At 45.2% G+C, this 15,105-nt stretch overlaps 1 protein-coding gene and 1 long non-coding RNA gene across 13 annotated transcripts in view; one reads left to right on the forward strand and one right to left on the reverse strand.

Moving 5' to 3' along the window:
* Positions 1-5,073: 5,073 nt before the first annotated feature.
* LOC138921818 (uncharacterized) lies at positions 5,074-10,326 on the reverse strand. Of its 2 annotated transcripts, none has more exons than XR_011434685.1 (3): positions 10,175-10,326; positions 6,553-6,731; positions 5,074-5,768 (listed from the first exon to the last, which is right to left on the reverse strand). It is a non-coding gene; the product is annotated as an uncharacterized lncRNA (long non-coding RNA). The 2 variants fall into 2 exon arrangements; XR_011434686.1 differs by having other exon boundaries at positions 5,074-5,772; positions 10,175-10,311.
* The window catches only part of FHL1 (four and a half LIM domains 1), a 58,931-nt gene continuing 53,898 nt past the window's right edge, over positions 10,073-15,105 (forward strand). The window contains exon 1 of one of the 11 annotated variants that reach the window (XM_023634307.2): positions 10,073-10,289. The gene's annotated coding sequence lies outside the window, so the exon portion shown is untranslated. Of the gene's footprint in view, positions 10,290-10,431; positions 10,531-11,070; positions 11,331-15,105 lie in introns of those variants that run through there. The other 10 variants (XM_070257219.1, XM_070257225.1, XM_070257214.1 and 7 more) reach the window with 10 other exon arrangements.

Genomic DNA, 15,105 nt, shown 5'->3' on the forward strand with positions numbered 1-15,105 from the left:
GGTTCCAGCCAGTGCAATCACACAAGAAAAAGAAATAAAAGGAATCTAGAATAGAAAGAAAGAAGTAAAACTATCACTACTTGCAAATAACATGATCTTGTATGTGAAAGATCCTGCAGAATCTACAAACAAACCTATAAGAACTAATAAACAAATTCAACAAAACTGAAGGGTACAAGATCAACATGTAAAAATCAATTGTAATTCTTCACACTAGCAATGAACAATCCAATAGTGAAATTAAGAAAACAATTCCAGGGGCTGGCCCCATGGCCGAGTGGTTAAGTTCGCGTGCTCCGCTTTGGGGGCCCAGGGTTTCTCCGGTTCAGATCCTGGGTGCGGACATGGCACCACTCATCAGGTCATGCTGAGGCAGCATCCCACATGCCACAACTAGAGGGACCCACAACTAAGAATATACAACTATGTACCAGGGGGCTTTGGGGAGAAAAAGGAAAAATAAAATCTTTAAAAAAGAAAACAATTCCATGGGGCTGGCCCCATGGCCAAGTGGTTAAGTTCGCACGCTCTGCTTTGGTGGCCCAGGGTTTCACTGGTTTGGATCCTGGGTAAAGACATGGCACTGCTCGTCAGGCCACATTGAAGCAGTGTCCCACATGCCACAACTAGAAGGACCCACAACTAAAATATACAACTAAGTACTGGGGGGATTTGGGGAGAAAAAGGAAAAATAAAATCTTTTAAAAAAAAGAAAGAAAACAATTCCACTTATAACAGCAATCACAAGAATAAAATACTCAGGAATAAATTTAACAAAAAAAAGTATAAAACCTACATGCTGAAAACCATAACATAGTGCTTAAAGAAGGCCTAAATAAATTGAAAGACATCCCATGTTCATGGATTAGAAGACTTAATTTGTGAAAATGACAATACTTCCCAAATTGATCTACAAATTTAATACAATTCCTATCAAAATCCCAGCTCATTTTTTTGCAGAAATTGACAAAAATTATTGGTCATCAGGGAAATGCAAGTCAAAACCACAATGAGATACCATTTCAGACACACTGGCATGACCACATTAAAAAAGACAGACAATAGTAAGTGTTGACAAGAATGTGGAGAAATTAGAACTCTCATACATTCTGTTGGGTACGGTACAGCCACTTTGGAAAACAGTTTGGTAGTTCCTTAAAAGCTTAAACATAGAGTTACCATTTGACCCAGCAGTTACACTCCTAGGAATGTATCCAAGAGAATCAAGAACATATGTCCATACAAAAACCTGTACACAAATATTCATAGCAGCATTATCCATAATAGCCAAAAAGTGGAAACAACTCAAATGTCCTTCAACTGATGAGTGGATAAACAAAATATCCATACAATGGCCTATTATACAGGAATATAAAGGATGAACCTTGAAAACATTATGCTAAGTGAAAGAAGCCAGACACGAAAGGCCACATATTGTATAACTTCATCTATATGAAACATCCAGAATAGGCAAATACACAGAGAGGAAATGTAGATTAATGGTTGGCAGGAGCTGGCAGGGGCACTTGGGGGATGGGAACTAACCGGGGAAGTGACTCCTAGCGGGGCTTCTTTTTGGGTGATAAAATTGTCCTGGAATTAGATAGTGGCGATGGTTGCACAATTCTGTGAATATGCTACAAACCAATACATTATATACTTTAAAAGGGTGAATTTTAGGGTAGTTTAATTCTATCTTAAATAGAAAAACAAACAGGTGTTAGATAAGGCTGCAATGGCAATCATATTGCAGTACATAAATGTATCAAGTCAACATATTGTACAAAAGCAACATGCTGTGCAAAACAAAATAAAAAACTGGAACGAAAATCACAAACAACAAAAACACGAGAGCAGGGGGTGGCGGTGGGAGACAATGTTTGGGAGGAGGACAGAGATACTCATTGCATTGGGCTAAATGATATAAATAGAATGTATAACTTGTAAAATGATGGTGGCGGGGAGAGAAAGAGAGGAATAAATAAAGCCGTGATGTTGAGTCAAACGGATAAAACTAAGCTACAGAATGATATATACTAATGGCAGCAGTAGTGTACTTTAAATATAAAATCATAAACAAAACCAACTCATAATAGCTGTTGACTCAGAACTGGGGTGGAACTGAAGGCAGTGCCAATATTAAATATTTATCTGTAATATTTAATTTTTTATTTGCCAAAAGAGAGACCTAAAGTAAATATGAACTGTTAACAGCTGTTAATTCTGAGCTGTGGGAGCATGAGTGTTTGGTTTATTATTCTTTGTACTTTTCTTTTTTTAACGTCTGAAAGTTAAAAAAAATACAGAGGGAAATGTCCTGAATTAGATTTTCAGCCCACTTTTATTGATTTCATGTGTAGTCTTGACGAAGTCACAAGCTTTTTTTAACATGCTTTTCAGACGGTAAAAACATTATCAATTGTACTTGTATAAAAATGGGCATGTCAAGGCAGAAAGGTGGGGAAGGAATCAAATATTTGCTGAATACCCAGTATATGTCTGACATCGTACTAGGTACTTTACGTGTAGTAGGTAACATAATTCCATCCTCATATTAATCCTGTGATTTAGATAATGCCAGTCCAAAATTGCAGATGTCGAAACTGGGACGAGGTAAATTAAGTCAAACTAGGTTACAAATATTATTGGAGATACATGAAGACTTGCCAGGAGTCTGTGGGCAAATTCAGTTGTAAAGAAAATTAATTTCTAGACACTCAACTTCTTAGAATTGATCTCCTGAGAACACTGAGTCTCTGGCAAGCAGGTTCTCCTTTTCCACCTCCTTTTTCTCAGCAACCCTTCTCTTAGTTTACAAAAGAAAGACAATCCTCTCCCTGGTCCCCCACCCCCACTCCTCTCCGTCGCTAATCTGACTTTGGTGCGTTGCCGCGGGGCGCAGAAACCTTCGGGTACCAAACAAAGGGACCAGCCAAAAGAAGGGTGTTGAGGTGGAAAAATGAATGACCCCACTCATTACTTAACGAGACCTTTTGCAACACAGGTGGTTTCTAATTCTTTGCTTTCAACACAGTTGCTGAAGGATCTAATGGAATTGTCAGCTAATAAATCATTAAAATTAATTTTTGATGACAGATCACGATGGGACTTTTGGTACATAACTCAGAAGAAATACAAAGAATTGTGTGACAACGCTGTGAGAAAAGTTTTTCATTTCCTTTTACCTATTTCTGTGAACAAAGCTTCCTAGTGTTTACATTTTTAAAAAGTAAAAAAAGAATCAAAATAAAATTGACACCAAACCCTGTCTCATTCTAGCAATAAGTAATATTTATCCACAGATGCATGAACTAAGTGAAAAAACCTTATTCATCTCTAAGAAATACATTTCCAAAACATTTTTACATTGTATATTTAAATTGTATTTCAAATTTTATAAAATATTTAAGTTCTTTTGATCAATTGTGTACTAAGGATAACTTTATCCAGAAAGCTTTTTTTTTAACACAAAGAGCCTTATGGTGATAGGAAATTTTAAAAATTAATTTTAATTGCTCTGGCTATTAGTGGGAATGTAAACTGGTGCAGCCACTGCGGAAAACAGTATGAATATTCCTTTAAAAATTAAAAATAGGGGGCCGGCCCAGTAGCACAGCGGTTAAGTGCGCACATTCGGCTTTGGCGGCCTGGGGTTCGCCGGTTCGGATCCCGGGTACGGACATGGCAGCGCTTGGCACGCCATGCTGTGGTAGGTGTCCACATATAAAGTAGAGGAAGATGGGCACGGATGTTAGCTCAGGGCCAGTCTTCCTCAGCAAAAAGAGGAGGATTGGCAGTAGTTAGCTCAGGGCTAATCTTCCTCAAAAAAAAAAAATTAAAAATAGCACTACCATACAATCCAGCAATTCCACTTCTGGGTATTTATCTGAAAAAAGTCAAAACACTAACTCAAAAGGATATATGTACCCCATGTTCATTGCAGCATTATTTACAATAGCCAAGATATGGAAACAACCTAAGTGCACATCCATTGATGGATGAAGGGATAAAGAAAGTGTGCTATATACCTGCAATGGAATATTATTCAGCCACAAAAAAAGGAATGAGATCTTGCCATTTGCGACAACATGGATGGACCTTGAGTATATTATGCTAAGTGAAATAAGTCAGAGAAAGATAAATACTGTCCGATCTCTCTTGTGGAATATAAAACAAAACAAAACAGAAAACCAAGCTCCTAGATACAGAGAGCAGCTTGGTGGTTGCCAGAGGCAGGGGGTCAGGGGTGGGAGAAATGGGTGAAGAGGGTCAAAAGATAAAAAGAAAAACAATTAATTTTAATTTATGTCCATATTTTTGTTGCAGAGAAGCACATAGAGTGATCACAGACTCATAGGCATAAAGTACATTACACTGGGACAGAATTCTGTGGAAGAAGCGTAATGGAGACATGAGTTTAAGGAGAAAAAAGGAATGATGTAAAGTGTCCAACTTTAATTTTCCAATTAAAGACATTAATCGTGTCTTTTTTAAATAGCTGATGGTAGGTATGAAATGACGATTGTATTCAGATTCAATTGCACGGACTCAAAAAAGTGATGTAACCATTTTATTTTGGAATGTCAATATTTACTAAATACCACAAATAACTTGCCAGGTAACAATTTAAACACGAGATGAAAATGTTTAGACATCAATTTACAATATGTGAGGGGTAAACAGGTTTTCAAAATTATTTTAGGGAGGATGTGAGCAAAACTTTTTTTTCTTTCTAATCTTTTCTTGTTTTCATTTTTACTATAGTCAACAGCGAAAAAGTTTGAAGACAGCTGAGTTTATAACTTGCCCTGGGCCACACAACCAACAGGTGGCCTAGTTTAGACTTGAATCCATGTCTGCAAGATTCCAAAGCTCATGATCCTTTGGCTATCTTGAGGGGAGCCAAAGGATCCTGTGAATATTGATTTTAATTAAATTCCATTCAGTTTAGAAACAATTTATTTGGTTGCCTAATATGAACAAGGTCCTGTGCTCGGTGCCACTAGATACACAATAGTGATTAAGGCATTTTACTTACTTCAAGGAGCTGAAAAAATTATACAAGAGATAGGGTGTTTTCCCAAAATCTTTAATATAAGATTAAATGTAATAACAGCAAGAGATCTTTATGAAAAATGCTATAGGAAAAGAGAGAGATTACTTTGAGCTGGGGTATCACAGAGAAGCTCGAGCAGGTTCTGGCATGAGATAGATGGGTCTTTGTAAAATAGAATTTGCCTGGGGGAGGTGTGGGTGACAGAAGGTAGGGAAGATTCATTCATCCACTCATCCATCCATCCATTCATTGAGCCATTAACTAGAGACAAATCAATCAAATATAATAAAAGAGGCTTTAAAAATATCCTGGTTGGAATAGACAAACTGTAAAATACATTTGGGAGACATCTGGGGAATTCTAAATCCTGAGAGGGTATTTCTTGATATTAAGGATTTTTAGTTCATGGCTTTGAGGTGTGATAATGATATTGCACTTACGTTAAAAAAAGAAGAAAGTCTTTCTCTTTTAGCAGTATATACTCAAGTATTTCTGGATGGAATGATGTGATGTGTTACATTTGCTTTAAAATAGGCCAGGGCTGGCCCAGTGGCACTGCAGCTAAGTTTGCACGTTCCGCTTCTCGGCGGCCCGGGGTTTGCCAGTTCAGATCCTGGGTGCGGACGTGGCACCGCTTGGCAAGCCATGCTGTGGTAGGCGTTCCACATATAAAGTAGAGGAAGATGGGCACAGATGTTAGCTCAGGGCTGATCTTCCTCAAAAAAAGAAAAGAAATATTAATTTAATGCCTACCACGTGTCATGAAACTGGAGGTAGAAACAGGAAAGACACATTGCCTGCCCTCAAGAAGCCTATGATCTGATGGGGAAATAGACCCCTGAAATCATCAGGTCTGTAGATGATTACCTGCTGTACTAACAGCATAAACCAAGTGCCACGAGAGCAACTAATTCTGTCTGAGTTGGTCAGGGACGACTTGGAAGAGGAGGAAAAATTTGACTATTTCACAAATAAAATTTGCAGGACCTGGGGATCTTTTGGATGTGAAGAAGGGCCCGAAGGTAAGGGAAGCTACCACCTTGGGCACCTGGGCGGGTGGCATGCTATTAATGGAGACAGGAAGTACAGGAAGAGAAACAGGTCGGGGTGGAGGCAGGAAGCGGGGAGATACCCGTGAAATGAGGAGATGTCCCGGAAGTCGCTGAAACTGTGTTCTAGGAAGAAGGAGCCCCAGTAACAAAGGTTTCTAGAGGGGAGTGCACAGGATGCGTGTCAAGATCCTCCTACACCCTAGGCTGACGGCCCATAGGGAAGAGGTGGGAAGTAAGGCTGGCCGGAGAGGTGCATGTGTTCAATGGCAGTTGCGCAGGGCTCCACCATTGCCACCATGTGTGACGAGCATGAAATGGAATAATTGTCTGTAGGCTTGAGGCCCCTTGTAGGAGGAGACACTTGAACTCTGTGGGTTCCATTGACAGTAGTAAAGCCATTGAGAAGAAGGACTCAGCATCACTTTGAAAAAAAAAATCACTTACCAGAAAGAAGCAGCCACTTTGGAGGACCGCAGTAAAAGTGATGAACAATTTGGAAGCGTAGTATATTGGTTTGCATTGTGGGCTCTGGAGCCATGTTGCTTGGTTTCAAATTCTGACTCAAAGTTACTTAACCTCTTTGAGCCTCAGTTTTCTCATCTGTACAGTAGGGATAATAGTATCTGACAGGAAGAGTAAATAAAACGAAGAGTAAATAAAATGATGCATGTCTGGTTAAGTAACACACTTTCAATCACTTAGAATCATCTGTCATCATGGTACTTTTGGAAGAGGAGGCAAAGGCCTTGATTACTTTGTATGCTGATAAATGCTTCATATTTCCTTCTAAGGGTGCTTTAAATTCTGTTAAAATCTAAGACCCTCTCCTCATGTCTATTTTCTTACTCAAACAGAAATGAAAAAGATCAGATATGAGCTCATACCATCTGATTGTAGTCTATTTAATTTCTTTTTGCTTCTAGATGCTAAAAACATTACCAGAATGTAGCACACAAGTTCCCAATTTGGGCAGCCTCTTTCCTTTTATCCGTTTTGCTTAGTCTGCAACACAGTCCCCCATATATTTCAAGTGGAACCATGTGTTTCCATGACCCACAAAAGTTGAGTTCAAATCCAAGGAGATGAACTGTTAAGAGGCAGATGGGACTGGCCTTGGGTGTAAACCAAGCAGGGGCCAGGTGAGATCCGTGCCTTGAACCTACTAGGAACACACTGGAAATATCTGCAAAAGGGAGGAAGAGAGGAAGGAAGTGGGGGAGGTGGGAAAGAAGGTGGGGGGCAGAAAGGACGGGGAAGTAAAGACGGAAAAGGAAGGGGGAGGAAGAAAGGGATCTTGTGAACAATGAGCCACAACTAACACCGATTGAGCACCAAAGGATGGACAGAAGGTTCCCTGGGAGAGGGCCCTTCATGCAGAGCCCTCCATCTTGGGATCTGGGTGCTTCTTAGCTATTTTGGGGCAGGGCACTGGGCTGGTATTCTCTTCAGGGAGTTGCCTGAAGCGGAGCTGAACATTCAGAGCCTTCTCGAAATCAGGGTGGGGCACACGGCCTTCTTCTTTTCCTAACAAGTGTGAAGTTCTTGCCATCCCCCAAAACCAAACTTCACTGCTGCTGAGGGCTTGGAATGGGAAAAGGGAAGGCCCAGGCCCCTGGTGCCAGGGAGAGAGGAGGGAACTTTGCAAGGGCTTATGCTCTCTCCTAAGCGAGGCCAGTGCCCAGTTTGTGCACCACAGGCGAAAACAGGAGTCATCAGACTGGATTCGCTTGATCTATACATACAGCCGGCCCCCTGATCAGCATAGACATCCATGGTCCTTACAGTGAAAGGCCTTTCAGCAGGTGGCGGGCCTATCCTCCACGTGGAATCCAGCTCTCATTTCATCTCTGCTAGGCAGGGACTCGACTCCTTTAGTAAGCCCTTCTCTCATCAGCAGTCCCACCCTACTGATTATTCCTCAACAGGCTCTCATCTCCCAAATTAAAAGAGACAGGAACCTCCTGTTGTCTCTACTTCTCCTTCTCATTCCGCTCCACTTCTATTCACCTCCACCATGAAATGTCTCAAAACAATTGTCTACACTATGCTGCCTCCACTTCAACTCCGATTCCCTCTTCAAACCTGTTCCAGCAAATCTTTCCACTTCCCTCCACAGGCACCATCCTAATGTACACCATCAGCTTTGAGAGGGACTATTGGGCAAGCCTCCTAATTAGTCCCCCTGTTTCGATTCTCAGTCTCCTCTGGACCTTTCTCCACATGGTAGCGGCAATGGTCTCCTAAAGATATAAATCAGACCTGGAATACGACTCAGCAATAAAAAAGAATGGACTATGGATGCAACAACTTGGAAGAATCTCAAGGGAATTAAGCTGAATGAAAAAAGCCAATCCCCAAAGGTTGCATACTGTATGATTCATTTACATAAAACTCTCGAAATGACAAAACTATAGAAATGGGAGACATTAACAGTCACCAATGGCGAAGGACTGGGGAGGCTGAGGAGCTGGCTGTGGGTATAAAGGAGCAACGGGCTGGATCCTTGTAATGATGGAACTATTTTGTATCTTGACTGTGATGGTGGACACATGAGCCTACACCACGTGATAAAATTGTACAGAATCATACACACACACACACACACACAGAGTACAAGTAAAACCAGGAAAATCTGACTAAGATGGGTAGATTTTACTGATGTCAATATTCTGGTTGTGTTCTTGTTCTAGTTTTGCATTGGGGGAAACTGGGCAAGGGGTACATACGACCTCTGTATTATTTCTTACAAATGTGTGTGAATCTACATTTATCTCCCAAAAAAGAAATTCAAAAGAAATATAAATCAGATCATGTCACGCCCTGGGGTAAAGCCATTCAGTCAATGGCCTCCCGTTGACTTTGGAATAAAACGGTCTGCTTATTGACTAGGATGTAGTCCACGATCTGGTCCCTGCCAACCTGTCCAGGCTTACAGTATGTTATTCTCCCCTGCTCTCCTGGTGCCAATCACAATCACCACCTCTTAGTTCCAAGGCATCAAGATTGCCCACTCCTTCTGGCTTTCATACAGCTGCTCCCTCTTTCTGGAAAGCTTTTTTCTGGCTCTTCCCATGGTTGCATCTTTCATAACTTTAGGGCTCAGCTTAAATGCCACCTCCTCCTTTGCTAACTACACAATTTGCACCCTCTTCTTTCCTGCACAGGCCTTATCCCAAATGTCATTATTTTTTCAATTCTTTATCGTCTGCCTCCCGCACTAGATTGCAAGCTCCTAGGGCAGGGTGAATAGTGTTCTGCTGGACTCTGCTCTGTATCCCCAGCACCTGGCACAGTGCTTGGCACATGGTGAAGGTTCAGTAAACTGGCTGCTGAGTGAATGAATGAGTAGCCACGTGCCGCTTTGCCATCCGTGCTTTTCTGATGTAAAGCCCTCTGGATGGTGGCGTTGGGCTTATGGATGGGACTCCTTTCACTCCCTCCAGCTTGTTACTAACGGGAAGGGTGGCCGGTGGGTCCTTCGGCGCTGCTCCAAACCAGGGGGCTCCGCAGTCGGGGGCTGAAACGGGATGCGCTCCCGACCCAGGCCGATTTGCAGGGAGTGCGCAGGTTAGCCGAGGCCCCCGGAGAAGCCACCTTCGCTCCACTGTCTTTGTTGCTCCCACCTCCCCTGCCCCGGCCGCCGCTGCCTACAATGACTCGTGACTCCCTGCCGGCCTCGAAGGCTGCGGCGCGAGGGAGGGGGGCCCCGGGCGCCCACAGCCCGCCCTCCTCTCGGCCTCCAGGCGGGAGCCGGCCCTCCGGGAAGCGCTCGCCACCGCCAGCTCGCAGCCACCTTCCCCGCGCGCCCGCGCCTTGCAGGCAGCCGGGCTGCTCCCGAGGCGGGGGCGCGTGGCCGCGCGGGGTGCGTGGCGCCCCCGCCCCCGGCCGGCCGGCTCCCGCGCGCGAGCCCCGCACCGCAGCCCCCGGGGGCAGAGCCCGGCTGGCGCGCGCCCCGCCCCGCCCCAGGCCCGCCGCGCCCGCCCCCGCCCCCGCGCGCGCGCCCTCCCTCCCCACCCTCCCCGCCTCCCCCGCGCGCCCCTCCCCTCGCGCCCCTCCCGCGCCCTACATCCACCGCCCGGCCGAGGGGGCTCAGTCCGCAGCCGCCGCCGCCGCCGCGCCTCGGCCTCGGTGCAGGCAGCGGCCGTCGCCGAGACAGCTGCGCGGGCGAGCATCCCCAGGCAGTAAGCCCGCTTTCTCTCCGCGTGTGCGTGCGTGTGTGCTCCCGCCCGCCGGCCCGCGTCCCGGGGGAGCCGCTGCCCTCCTGCCCCGCCGCCGCCGCTCCCGGGCTGGCCCCCGCCGGCCGGCTGCCCGGCCTGCCAGGGCGGGGTCCCTGCGGCCGCGGCCGCGGCCTCGGCCACCGGGCGGGTGTGGGGGCTGGGGGGCGCACCGGGCTGCGGGATGGCCGACCGTGGGGTCCCCGTGGTGCGTGCCTCGGCCTCCCGTGGGCTTTCGCCACTGGGGTGGCGGGCGATGGGGATGGGCAGCGACTGGGGAGGGAGAAGGGTGGGGTGGGGGGGCGTGGGAGTGCAAAGGGGGCTCTCCCTGTTTTCCACTGCGGAATGGTGGGGAGTGGGATGGGAGTGAAGGGGGCCCTTGGCTTTCTCACCAAGGATGACGGGCAGTGGGGGTGGGGCGAGGTGGGGGCGCCTCTTGGTTTTCTCAACCAGAAGAGCTAGCGGGGGTTGTGGGGAGTGAGTGAAGATGAAGTGGGGGGCTCCCCTTGGTTTCTCATCCAGGATGGCGGGGACTGGGGAGGGAGTGAGGGGGGCCCTGCCTTGGTTTGCTCCACGAGGGTGGCTGGGGTCGGGGATGAGAGGGAGTGGAGGCGAGGGGGCTCCTCTTGGTTTACTCGACGGGGATGCAGGGGGAGGGCGGTGGTTGGAGGAGTGGGGGTGGGGTGCAGAGAGAATGAGGAGGGAGGGGGAGGGCCCGCTGTGGCTCTTCTCTCTAAGAGGGTGGTGAGGGGTTGGCGAATGGGGGTGGGGAGAGCGAGGGATTTCAGCTCCAGCGTGGAACCTAGAGAAGCAAGAGAAAGGTTCTATCACGTGGGCTGAGCCTTAGATGGTGGATTTTCAAAACTACAGGGTGTGACCTCTCCGTCTCAAAAAGCACGCAATCCCTCCAAGGTGCCGTCTGTTCTAGGCTCTGGGAGAGAGGTTTCTGCTTTCGAAGTTTCTTTCTCTTCCGTTCCTCGCGGCCTCTTCTCAGTCGTCCGGGACGAGGTAGAGGTTTGAAAATCAGCGAGGGAAGACTGTGCGTGGCTCGTGTTCAGTGCTAGGTTATTTTCTGCATTTGGGACTGTGCGAGTTTCTCAGGGTTGTTTTGATTGCCCTTTACAACAAAAACCCTGTACGGGAGACCCCTTGGGAAAAGAAGAGACTAAGCTTTATTAAGGGGACCAGCTTTGGTTTTTGAATTTCCTGAAGGGCGAGAGATGCATCGCAGTACCATTTCGCTTGGCTTTCAGAAGAGGTGGAAATAGAATAAACGCATGTCTTTGCTGAAGTCCTCTATAGTCACTTAAATTATTCCATCGGGATTATCTGAGCCCCCTTTGATTTGAATTTGGAACAGATCCAGTTTTCCTAATTGGAGCCATCATTTTGTAATTGCCTGTAATTCTTCCCTGGGTTATCAAATCTATGGCAAGTTTATAGAGCAGCAGGAATAATTTTTTTTGTTTATCTTGATTAAGACAGTTTTAATGTAAATTTTATGTTGTTCCTTGGAAGTGGGAACATTTGCAGAATAGAAGTTTAAATTATGGGCCCCTTGGACGTTTGCAAAGCCTTGCCCTCCCCAGCTCACCTTCTCCAGGAGCAGAACCCTCCCGGTTCTTTACCCCGAGGAAGCGAGGGCTCCTGGGACGGAACTGTGGCCTTTGGAAACTCGTGCTCACATTTGCTTAAGAGGAACAAGTGTTAAAAAGGCCTAGGTCGTTAAGGTGGTGAGGCTATAGTGCTTTCCCATTTTGGTTACGGAAGGTTCTAACCCGGTCTTTATCTTCAGTCTTTAAAAATGCTTGTTTAACATTTTTAAGAGCAGAATATGATCTTTATGCACCAGGAAATTGGTCAGAGAGGTCATGATTTGTGCAAACCGCCTCGAAAGGTGTGTAGTCTAAGACTACCATATAGATTCTGTGAGCATAGATGGCTTTTGAAATTCCAAGCCTACCATTCCCATATTGAGTTTTTGGAGATGGAACACGTTTTTCTCAACCAAGTCTAGGTTTTCGAGTAAAACTTAAAATTTGTGTAAGATTTACTTGGGCAAAATTCCTCTTGTGTGATACCAGTGCATTGGAGCTAATTTAGTATGTATCAATCTAATGGACCGCTTAAATAAGATTATTTTATTTGTTTACTGGCAATGCTAAACTGGAAATACAGATTTTTGGTCTCAAAGATAGACGAAAATGCATTTAAATAAGCACTGTTGTATGCACCATTTATAATGTTAATGTGATACGCATTCTATACACACACAGCAATCTAAAAATAGTGCATATAAAAATACAATTTAAGTCTGATTGTTTTTCGCTTCTGAGTAGGATGCTGAGAGGGGTGAAGTCTTTTACAGAGAGAAGCCTGTTGATGAGTGGTGGGCTTTAAGCTTCTCCAGACAAAAGGAGTAAATGGCGTGTCTGTCACCCAGCTTTTTGAGAACCTGTTGTTTGCCCTGTGGGAGTGGAGGGAAAAAAGATGAACAAAGTTCAGAAATGAACAAAAGTGCAACCGAATATCTTTCAAAATATTCTTAAAGATTTTGCTACTATCCGTTAGAAAAGTAATTTGTAAATCAAGCCTCTGTGTAAGAAATTGACCACCACTCCTAAAGTTTTAACGTTTAAAAGCAATGACAGTTAGTGGGAGGGATGGAAGTTAACCCTCTGCTCCCGACTCCTGACTCCTGCGTTCGCCTACCTCCGGGTCGCCTTCCCCACCCCCCTGCCTCTTCCCCTCTGGTGCCAGCAGCTTTGGCTTTTATAACCTTGTGGGAGTTGAACAAATGTTCGTGCTCGCTTGAACTTTAGGCCTTATCTATTTGGCTGCTTTCCCCAACTTTTGCCTACAAAATTTTTTTGGTTAATTGAACTTTCCAGTTGTTTGGATTTGGGGTAAAAGAGAGTGGACTGTAATTATTTTCTCTTAAAAGATCTTTTCTTTCAGCTGCTGTTGGACCAGAGCACAGAAAGCTGCTTTTTTTGGTCACCGGAGTATTTAATTAAGCAGAATGTATGACCATTCATTTATTCAACAAACATTTACCGAGTGCCCGCCTCCGGTGGAGGCTGAGTGCTGGGTGCAGGATACGCAGAGGATAAGAAATGGCTCCTGCCTTCTGGTGCGGTTATGAAAATGGAAACTAGGCAGTGAATTTATTTGTTGTGAATACTCAAGAGTTGTCCGGAGTCTTTTCGACATTAACATAACACTTCACGTGCATTACCCATGCCTCACCCGCACAAACAGTGAGTCGCTTCTTTCCAGGGAATTATTCACTGCGTGTATTCTCTCTCACCTTCCCAACTAAGACATACTTTTTCATTTTGGGTAATAACGCGGTTTATAAGTCATCTTAAGGCCTGTGGCCTTTTTTGAAAAGATAAGTTTTATGTAAAGTAGATAGGACATAGCAGATTTCTTGAGATTTAAGTTCAGCATTTTGTGTCACTGTATTGAGCCATGAGAGGAAGATGGCCAGGCCAGCATTCCTTCCTATGACTTAAAGCGTCTGCTGACAGCAAATTGGGCCAAAAGAATTATTTTTCTGTGACCAGCTTTGAATTGTGGATAATAATGGGTGATGCAGGGGCCGTCCGGGTGGTGCAGTAGTTAAGTTCGCACGTTCCACTTCTCGGCAGCCCAGGGTTCGCCGGTTCAGATCCCGGGTGTGGACGTGGCACCACTTGGCAAGCCATGCTGTGGTAGGGGTCCCACATATAAAGTAGAGGACGATGGGCACGGATGTTAGCTCAGGGCCAGTCTTCCTCAGCAAAAAGAGGAGGATTGGCAGCAGTTAGCTCAGGGCTAATCTTCCTCAAAAAAAAAAAAAAAAAAAGGGTGATGGAGCCCAGAGAGCAAGTAATACTAAATAGTAACTTGAGTGAACCTTTGCCTTCCTGCAGGGCCGCTTCCTGAGATCTTTGAGGGTTCCCCTGTTTGTGGAGAGTGCTAGACCAGTGATTTTTAACCAGGGCAACTTTGCCCCCCGGGGCACATTGAGCAATGTCCGGAGACATTTTTGGCTGTCACAAGCTTGGAGTGGGGCATGCTACTGGTGTCTGGTGGGTAGGGCCAGTGCACGGGGCAGCCTCCCACAACAAAGAATGATCTGACTCAAAACGTCAATAGCACTGAGGTTGATGTAATTTCCTCTACAAAATGCAGTAAAATGTAGGGGCCAGTGGCATAGTGGTTAAGTTCGCATGCTCCACTTCAGCAGCCCAGAGTTTGCGGGTTCAGATCCTGGGCATGGACCTGGCACCGCTCATCAGGTCACGCTGTGGTGGCGTCCCACATAAAGTAGAGGGAGATTGGCACAGATGTTAGCTCAGTGACAATCTTCCTCAAGCAAAAAAAAAAAAACGAGGAAGATTGGCAACAGATGCTAGCTCAGGACCAATCTTCCTTAGGAAGAAAATGCAGTAAAATGTATTTTAGGAGAGTGGAAAACAATAACTGTCTTGATGTGACTGAGAAGTTGACTGGAGTCACTTCACTTGTCTTAACAGTAACTAGTTATTAATTAAAAGACCAATAGCAGCTATCATTTATGGTACTTGCTCTGTGCCAGGCACTTGTATATATTGTAAATTCTCTCCATTTTATAAATGAAGAACCAGGCTCAGAGAGGTAAAGTAACTTGCCCTAGGTCTCACAGCTGGTCCAGGCTGAAAGTAGACATCAAAGTGAAGATTATCTTACTCCTTAGAAGTTCATGGTTTTGAGCACAACATCATACTGTCTCCCTTGTGGCATGCTCCATTCAAAA

Source organism: Equus caballus, chromosome X (assembly GCF_041296265.1).
Source record: "Equus caballus isolate H_3958 breed thoroughbred chromosome X, TB-T2T, whole genome shotgun sequence".
NCBI lineage: Eukaryota > Metazoa > Chordata > Mammalia > Perissodactyla > Equidae > Equus > Equus caballus.